At 34.8% G+C, this 10,494-nt stretch overlaps 1 protein-coding gene across 3 annotated transcripts in view; it reads right to left on the minus strand.

The window, feature by feature from the left end:
• plxnb1a (plexin b1a) overlaps positions 1-4,101 on the minus strand; it is a 55,308-nt gene extending 51,207 nt beyond the window's left edge. For all 3 annotated transcript variants that reach the window (XM_046869928.1, XM_046869927.1, XM_046869929.1), the window contains exon 1: positions 3,715-4,101. The gene's annotated coding sequence lies outside the window, so the exon portion shown is untranslated. The remainder of the gene's footprint in view (positions 1-3,714) is intronic.
• Positions 4,102-10,494: the final 6,393 nt, after the last annotated feature.

The following is a 10,494-nucleotide window of genomic DNA, read 5'->3' on the forward strand; positions in this document are numbered from 1 at the left end:
TTATCAAGAGGGACAAAACTAGACTACATACAGATACACACATCCTCACACATAAAAACAATTTAAAGCTTTCATCCGACTGCCAACCATTTAAGCTTCACTTCTTTTTTTATCGTTTGCCATGCAAAACCTTGAAAGCCTTTGGGACGCTGTGTTTCTCTGAAAAGCCTGATAAGCCTCAAGAGTTCTTTTTCGTGCCCCTTTATTATCCAAACTGATGGAGTGGGGAATTGCTAATGTCCAATTTGACACCAATGATTGCAAATCTGTGCCTTGAAATTACAGAAATAAATGCAGTCAATCTTTAAAGTTAAATGTGTTTCCGAATTTACTTAACTGATGTCTTTGTTACTTTAACACACTTTTACATGCAGACACAGCAGAAAATGTACAGCAGCTGCTCTATATTTCCCCGACTCTTTCTAACTAACACCGCACCCTAATCTCGCATATCCATCACTCCCTCAGCAGAGTGACTTCTATCAGCATTGGACATCAAAGCCAACGCCTAGCTTGAGCGCAATTGGATTACTTGGGTATTGTTTAAACTGATAAGAACAAAATTTCATCATCTCAGATGCAAGTAACCTGCAGTATGCAGTTTATTTGCAAGTATGCATTTATTATTCAAAATGAAAAATAAATATTGTTGAGGGAGATGAGCAGAAAATGTACATTCTGCTATCAATGTGCTGGAACGTTTGCGCCCTAAATAAATCCCACAATGCACTGCAATAACAAGGGAAAATCGATGTTTCCTTACTGGAAATAATGTCATATTTTCTGAAGCCTCTCAGTGGAAATGAAAATAGCTTGTTATAATTGTTGTAGTGAGTTGTGTTCCCATACTTTTTGCTAACTAGTTTAGATTAGGTAATTATTTTATTACCAACAGACTTGCATTGCATACTGTTAAACTCAATTATATGGTAGGTAATGATGCTGCTAAAAAAAAGACCAATAGAATTATGTACAAAAATACACAAAAAATACGTCAATTCTTCTTGTAAATGCATAAATTCTTGAAGAGGCTTTTATTCTTCAGGTAACTGAAAAACATCTTGTTTTTAATAAAATATTTGTAAAATATATATATATATGTAAAAATGGTATGTGGATCAGGAAGTGCAATACGAAACCAAACCGGAGCCTAACTGAAGGAGGTGGGCTGAGGCCAGATGCATTGGACCTGAGCCATGATTCATGTGAACATGAGCATAGCACATATTCAGGTGGACACTTGTTCAGGGAGGAAAGTGCATGTTTGGGAGGTAGTGGCTCAGTGGTGCACCTTAAAATGATGGACTTTGATTAAAAGGTCCTTAGTTTAAATCCCAGCACTGCTGAACTATGCTCTTGGGCAGTTGAGCAAGACCCTTAACCCTTACTCAGAAATACCCAAACTAGGGCCTGTGGGAAAACATGGAAATAATGACATTGCCACAGATCTTCATGTCTAATTAAACATAATTTATATTTTTTTAACTGCAAAAAATGTAATTGAAATGTAATGTAGAAAAAAGAAATGAATTACAATTTTGAATGTTATTGTATATGCGTACATCAAGGGTGCAGGTATAGCATGCTTTGTAACACTTGAACAGTTAAATATGAAGACAACAAAACAGCAGCAGACAGATAAGAGAAAATTGTTTGCTCTTTTGAAAGATTACAATATTTCTTGTTTTAACTTCCTCAGAGTATGAGGATTATGGTGGAGAAAACATGTACTTTTATATAACATTCACTTCATCCCACGACCCTTAAACAAGTTTAATTTTTTAATCGTTCAAAGAAAAAAGTTTGGGCACCTCTGCCCCCACTTGTGTTAATGAGATAATTATAAGTAGCTCTGTATATGACCATCTGCCAAATGTCATAAAAGTGAATGTTTTAGCTGAAGAGGTTGCATTATATTAAAAATTAAATGCTAAAATCAAAAAATTAAATTAAATTAAATGCTAATTTATTTTACTACTGTTATTTTATTGTTGCATATTATATTTAATATATTACATTTCTCTGCACAGCTTTTCTTGTGTTTTCACATGATATACACAGACATTACAAACCTGATCAGAACAGTAAGACAGCTAGCTTCTAATATTTCAAAATGATCTTTATTTGTAAATACTGTTTCCTTTGATTTCTCCACAGTTCTATTTTAGTTGTATATTTTTTCAAATGTAAATTCCAATTTATTCAGCTATTGCTTGCACTTTTTACATTTTCTTCTTATTTGTATCATGGACCAATCGGCAAATAAACATTGCACTGCATGTCATTCTGTGTACAGTTTAATACAACCTGATAATGTGTACACTGCAGGTCATTGACAACCCTAACCCAGATAAGGTGAGATCAATGGATACACAAATAAATGAATAAATGAATGAACACATTTTCCATATAATACACCTTTCGAGTACAATGACTAAAATGTAAGCTAATACATGAATAAGTGAACATTTCCTCGTTTTTCCCAGCTTAACTGTACACTGTGTAAAATTACTCTACTGACATAATCACGTACTAAACTGAACTGGGACCAAGCATAAAACAAAGCAGCACTCATAATCATCATTGTGTAACTGTATAGTACTGTATAGTCCATATCCGTGCTGCTTAGTGGCCAGGGCTGAGTTAAACGTGTTTACTTCTACATTTAATTCATCTGTAAGTGAGGGGAGCAAATGGCACCATGTAAAGGAACACACACATATACACACACACACACACACACACACACACACACACACACACACACACACACACACACACAGGCATGCATATCCATTACACATTAAAGTGATGGGTGTGAACCCTCATTATCCAGTTTCACCAAGTGACAGCAGGAGAAATTATGTTGGAGTCATAAACTATACATTTTTGTTCCATTTTAACTGCAATCCCCTGTAATATACCCTGTAATAATCGTAGTGCTGTTTTTTTTCCAAAACTATCACTATCAATAATATTGTTTACATTGCCAGAGGTGCAGGAGATACACCTTACACTTCTTGTACACACATATTTTATATATATATATATATATATATATATATATATATATATATATATATATATATATATATATAGCTTTACTAGCTGATTCATATACAATTACTTTGCGTAACAACTAAGGAGCTTTAGGAAATGAAATATTCATTGTGGAGTATTTAATATTCTATTTATTAAAAATATTTTCTATCTATCTATCTATCTATCTATCTATCTATCTATCTATCTATCTATCTATCTATCTATCTAGATAAGAAGATTTTCAATAAATAAAATATTAAATACTCCACAATGAATATTTCATTTCCTAAAGCTCCTTAGTTGTTACGCAAAGTAATTGTATATGAATCAGCTAGTAAGGCTACTTTCATTCATTGGTGACTTAATGCATTCGTTTGGGATCATAAACAAATAAACAACCAAAAAAACTAAACAACTAAATAGAAACCATAAACCGTGCCTTTTCATGTGGCTGCAGTACAATGTGTGCATTTCAGCCTGGATTTGAAAACAGTTTGTTGGTATAATAAGAAGACATCAATCAAGAAAAAGCATGGCCAATATCACATCACAGTCAGTAAAACTGGGGCGTTGTTTATACTGTCAGACTGGACACGCTTCCTCTATCCGTATATATACATACTTACACACACACGTTTATATCACTATATGCAAGGTTAGAGAAATACTTACCCTTACATCCCGTTGCAGAACTTCTAAATCACTTCCACTTCGGCGCTCCTGTGAAGGTGCTCCCAGTTAATCCCTACTAATCCCGCGGAAGTGTTCAGACATCGAGCGCGCGCTCACACTTCTTCTTGCTTTATTACTTTTCTTTCTTCCTTTATATCTTTTTTTTTTTTTAAACTAAACTACAATCCCGCGCCCAAAAAAGTCACAAATGTTTTAGATTCACTGGAGGTCTGAGAGGAGCTCTTGTGCATGGTCTCCTCCTGATAAATGAGATGATGTGAATAACGGGAGAGAAGCGCTCATCATCATCATCATCATCATCGTCGTCATTATTACCCCGTCCTATGTGCAGTACTGTCCGCTACTGCGACCATGCGGTCAGTGAGGGGAAATGACGCACTTTTTAGGACTATTCTATTCCCGATTTCTTGCGGTTTTCTTTTTTGTCTACCTTCCCACACCTTATGTGTCTACTCTCAAATACCATAACAAAGTGCACTTTTTTAGGAAGAAGGGTGGAGACTGGAAAACTCTTCAGCTGTTTAGTTTGTGTGAGTTTGTGTTTGTGCTCATGATAGCATCAGATGCTGTTATTTGGCTGGCAGGAGAGGAACCTAATGTGATCTACAGTGCTGTAGCTCATCCACCTCAAGGTTTAATATTTTGTGCGTTCTGAGATGCTTTTCTTCGCTCACCATTTTTGTCAAATTGTGTTTGTGAGCTTTCTTGCAGGTCAAACCAGTATGCCCATTTTCCTCAGCTTTTCATGACCATTGTGTGAAAACCAGACCCTGCTCAAACCCACCGAGATGACATGTTCCCTCAATGTTCTGAACTTAATTAAAGCTCTTGACCTGTATCTGCATGATGATTAGATAACTGTATGAATGTGCCAATGAACAGGTGTTTTTTTTATGCATAGTAAATGTGTTATTTTCTACTAGTTATGTTGCAGTTTTATGTAAAAATGCTTACAAATGTTTCAAATCACTCCATACCATCAAAATGACAAAACAAAAGCCAGACTTATGATTACTTTGCAACCTGAGCTCAGGTGAATGTTGGTGTCCAGGTTCTCTTGTGTCCATGTGGGTTTCTTCCAGCTTTTCGTGGTTCCTCCCATCCCTGAAAAGACATCAGTAGTTTGATAAGTTATATTTGACCCAAAGTGTGAACAAGTGTGTGTGCTCTGTGATGAACTGGTATCCCATTCCTTTTATTGATCCTGAGGTTTTGGATCAATCTCAAAGTCCCTGCCAGTGACTGTGTTGAATCCAATTTTAGTTTTTTAACTAAGGTAAAGAAAGATGAACTTTGGTCTATAGAAAAATGTAGCCGTATGCAATAAGAAAGTCTTGAGGATGTTAATCATGGGCCTCAGACAGTTTTACAGTATATTTAAAAAATATTATATTGAACTTGAATGCGATGAAAACCTGCATTTGAATCTATTTAGATTGGGATAAAAATGGGAGGAAGTATGAACAGAATGTGTGTGTGTGTGTGTGTGTGTGTGTGTGTGTGTGTTTATATCACTGGCCACCATATGTGAAATCGAGATGTCCGGGGCGTGTCAGTATTTGGGGAAACGTTTTTAAAGAACTGTGTACTTTCTGCATGAAGAACACTTAAACACGTTTGTGCAAACACAGCCAATCCCTCTGCCCTGTTCTGTACAGCTTATAAAAAAAAAACAATCCCTTTTCACCCTGGTGTGTTCAAGTGAAAAATACTAAATTACTAATGCTTTTGAAACATTATAGTTATACCATTGGCAGCCATCTACATCTCACCTCTAAAATACATTATATAATCATTGTTTTGCAGAAACACATTTAATAATAAATAAAGTTATATTAATCATAGTTCACCTTTTTACAATTAAAAGGACATTAAGGTGCTCATGGTTGTAGTATAATGGTAGTTACGGTTAGGGTAAATATTTCAAACTAATGGGCAAATATTCCAAAGTTGATTCATGCTGAAATTCTGATAACCTTCATTTGACCCCAAAAGAACCTTAACTGTAGTAGTGTAATGTCTTAGTTACAGTGGTGGACGAAGTACACAAACCATGTACTCGAGTTAAAGTAGAGATACACCGTGTAAAATATTACTCCAATAAAATAAATGTGCTTCCTTTAAACTTTCACTTGAGTAAATGTACAAAAGTATTTTCCTTCAAATGTACTTAAGTATCCAAAGTATTATGATTTATTATAGCTATAATGTTCCTATTATAATTCTTGCTTAAGCAACTTATGTGAAAAGACTGTAATGTTACATTTAGCACAATCTATTTATAGAATGATATTAATGAGTCAAACAACGTTTAATGTCTATTAATTATCATTAACCCAAAACCTGCCATTTCTTTCATAATTTATTCCTCTAAAAATGTTCTGTATGTTTAAGCTAAGAAGATATCACCAACCGGAAATCAAAACAAGTTCAAAACATTGAACTGATTGGTGGCTTGCTGTGTGCTTGACCAGTTAAGTTTTTATCCACTCATAAATAAAAAGGAACGACTGATTTCACAAAATCTAGTTGAGTAAAAAGTAAGATATTTGACTTGGAAATGTAGTGAAGTTTAAGTAAAAGTCTCCCTAAATGGAAATACTTAATTTAATTACAGACACACGAAAAAGCTACACTAGACTTACACTTTTTCACAATTTAACATCTTGTCTTACATAATATGCAGTAGTATTAGGCCATTATTACAACCGTAGGCTGTTTATTAAACACATATAGAGCACTAATGAAGGTGAGTACACTTAGTAAAGCGCAAATGACTAGATAAGGGTGGAAACAAGGTACAAACTAATCGCAAAAAAAGGAAACACACTGCACTATTGACATGACACAAAGAGAGGAATGAGGGTTTGTGACCGCCCCCTAAATGAAGCTGGGCAGGAGCTCAGTACTGCACTGAAGCTCAAAGAAAGGTCATGACCTTGATGATGTGGGCGTAAAAGTGAAATGATCGTAAAGGGCAAAATTGCCATATTTGCTCCAAGGCATTGCCTTACTATGACTTAATAAAGTAACTATTGTTTGAATGATGCTTTTAGCCAAAGCAATTTATGAATGACAAAGGGTACAGTGTATGAGGGATGTAAGGGTATCTTGATCAGTGACAGTTTGGTGTTCAATGTAATATTCTTAAAGAAAACAAATAGAGATTGAAAAGAATAGTTATTAGTTATGAAATCCAAATAGTAAAGCATGAATGAATTCATCATTAAAATTGTGTAGTTTACCCATTACACACGATATATAAAATATAAATAACACAGTACATTCATCCATTCATGACATTCATTTAACCCTCCATTCATCCATTCTCTATTTCTGCATTTATAGATTTGGTAGCTCGAGGTTAAGATGTACTGCTGGGCCCCTGAGCAAGGCCCTTTACTTTCAAATGCTCCATCGCAAATATGGGATAATTGTAAATTGCTCTGAATAAGGGAGTCTGACAAATGCTGCAAATTTAAGCCACTTACCCTATACCGGTTAATAGAGAGAATCTTTAAAAATAAAAATAAAACGTTATATTTTATATATTTTCCAGCGTTTTGAGTTGCCTTTGATGTATGACGTGTGGTATAAATAAAGATACACTTACAATAGGTTTCCTGTAGGTGGCGAACTGTGTTTTTGAGTAATAACCATTACAGAGCCTAGTAATAATCTATGACTATATAAAATAATTACTGTACTCTGTATTGACTGGGATGCTTAAAAAGGAATAATAGAAAAATGAAATCTATAATTTGATTTGCTATTTTTGCAACTTGTTATGCTTATTGGACTTTATGTTGATGATCACCTCCATGTTTAAGTTTGTTTGAGTCTTTTTTTTTTTCTTTTCTCAAATCTCTATCCATAGAGTTCGACTTTACATAATAATAATAATAATAATAATAATAATAATGAAGAAAAATTAAAATTTTACACAGCAATGTCTGGCTTGAAATCCTTGTAGAACAAAAAAGGATGGATTGATGAAAAAACAACAAACAACAAGTTCAACCAGGCCTTGTTTGCATGTCTTGCATCTGATCTGTAGCTGTGGGAAATCTGCACGATGGGTCTTCATGACAGGAGCCATTCATTTCTAGTATTTATCACTTTTTTTTTTTTTTTTTAAACATAGAGGCCATCAGCACTCATCTGCAGTATTTGGGATAACACTACAGTGTAAAGAACATGCACTTCCAGGTTGAAGGTCTATGTAGGTGGTTGTAGTAAAAAGACCACATGCAGTGCCAAATTCCAGAGTTAAGCAAAAAAAAGTCAATTTCACAACAGTGCATAGGAAGGTGTCTGACTATTGATTCCAGAATTTAGCAAATTGCTACAGATTATATTTATTGATTCCGAATAGTACATTTAGAAGACCCTTGGGGTCTGCCATTCTTCTAAACTCAGCTCTACCTTCCGGATAATCAGGACTGGGACTGGCTTGGTGGACACCAATTTACAGGACAGTTATGATTTACAGTTCAGTCACATTAGAAAAAAAACCTATTAAATATCTATTTGCAATCTGAAAAAGAAATGCACTGCAATGCACAAATATAGTTTGTATTCTAAATTGATTCTCTGTGGCAGAGCCGGCACCAGACCATAACTTACAGGGGGGCACAGAATCACCAACAGTAACTTGCTAATAATGATCAGAACCGAGGAGCCATTTTCTAATATCCGTATTTCGCGATTCAAAAAAATGTAATGAAAAAACACGTTGCTAGCATCAGTGCTTTACACCACATACACATCAATATGCTAAAGATGTAATGACGCATGAGACACCGCAACGCAACCAATCAGAAAACCAGGTATATTTTCATAAAATAAACAACTCATCAAGTATAGTTTCTCGTTTTTATTACAGTAAAATCATGAAACCTTTAATGTTTCATTTATTTTGATTATTTTTCATATGTATTAAATGGATTAAACAGTGTGTACAGAGGGCACAACAACCTCTTTAGGGGCCCACGAGTGGTCCGTTACTTTTGCTTTGGGGAAAAGCTATAGTCATCTTGTTACAAAAATATAAAATCCTGATATGATTAAAATGTTTGATGTCAAATTCAACACGAAGGTACACAACATTTTGGAACTACTCAACAATTATTCAACTACTTAACAATTACTAAAGCTTAACAAAATTGAATGGAACAACACAAAGTCTTCTTTTTGTAAAAAGCTGTCTGCATGTTTACCTTCACAGCCTACACTTTGCTTATGAATAAAACACTAAAGAACCTGCCTACTGAAAAATAGAATCAGTGAGTATTTTGATGCTTATAATGGGATTTGTATTGGTTTTAATAAAGGGCCAAAAATCAAACTTGATTGAGGGCCGTGGACTGAAAGTAAGAGTTGCATAAACGTAAATGTTTCAACACCATACTTAACAACTAAAGCTTCTAAACCCTTGAAGTATGCATATAAGAATCTATTATATTTCCTACATTTAATTTCTATTTAAAATTTTAGCAGCTAAAAAATAAAACAAAAATGGTATGTTAAATTAGAAATGAAGATATGTGACAATTATATTTCTACCTATAATTTCTAGTCTCATATGTATACAGAATAGCCCTAGTTTGGGCATCACTGGTCTAATGTCTAACAGCAAAACCAACAGAACATCATTGTCAATTTGTAGCTCATGTTTCTGCATTTATTTATTCTATTTTATTTTATTTTATTTTATTAATTTTTTGGTTTGATAATGATGTGACACTCTGTGATTAAAACCATTTACATTCCTGCGTTTTATTATTTTAGCAGGAATCTCATACTACTATCTATCTATACACCCTTCAGGCTTAACGTTATGACCACTGACAGGTGAAGTGAATAATAGATTTATTTTTTTTATCATGGTGCCTGTTAGTATGTGGGGTATGTTAGCAGCAAGTAAATATTTTGTTTTCAAAGTTGATGTGTTAGAAGGATTTGGGTGAGTTTGAGAAGGGCCAAATTGTGATGGCTAGACGACTGGGTCTCTAAAACTGCAGCTCTTGTGGGATGTTGCCGGTCTGCAGTGCTCAATATCTATTTAAAATTGCCAGAGGAAGGAACAGTGGTGGTTGTGAGTAGCTAAGGCTCATTGATGCACATGGGGAGTGAAGGCTGGTTCATGTAGTCATTTACTTTTGACAGCACAAACAATGGGCATGTGAGCATCAGAACTGGACCACGGAGCAATGAAAGAAGGTGGCCTGATTTGAAAAAACATGTTTTCTTTTACATCATGTGGATGGCCAGGTGCATATGTGTTGCTTACTTGGGGAACACATGGCACCAGAATGGACTACAGGAAAAAGCAAGGAGTTTAATATGTTGATTTGTCCCCAAATTCCCCTGATCTCAATCCAATCAAGCATCTGTGAGACATGCTGGACAAACAAGTCCAATCAACAGAGGCCCCATCTAGCAACTTAAAGGATCTGCTGCTAACATGTTGGTGCCAAAAACCACACATTCAGGGGTCTAGTGGAGTCCATGCCTCGAGGGGCCAGGGCTGTTTTGGCAGCTAAAGGTGAACCAACACAATATTAGGCAGGTGGTCATAATGTTATGCAGGATCAGTGTGTATCATCCTTGTATAACTTTAAAATAAATGTGCATACACTGTTTTAATTTACCATATTGTAATATAATATATTCTTTAAATATGCTGTGTCTTACACACATCCTGCTCTAATCTAAATATATATATATATATATATATATATATATATATATATATAT

This window comes from Silurus meridionalis, chromosome 16 (genome assembly GCF_014805685.1).
Source record: "Silurus meridionalis isolate SWU-2019-XX chromosome 16, ASM1480568v1, whole genome shotgun sequence".
Classification (NCBI taxonomy): Eukaryota; Metazoa; Chordata; class Actinopteri; order Siluriformes; family Siluridae; genus Silurus; species Silurus meridionalis.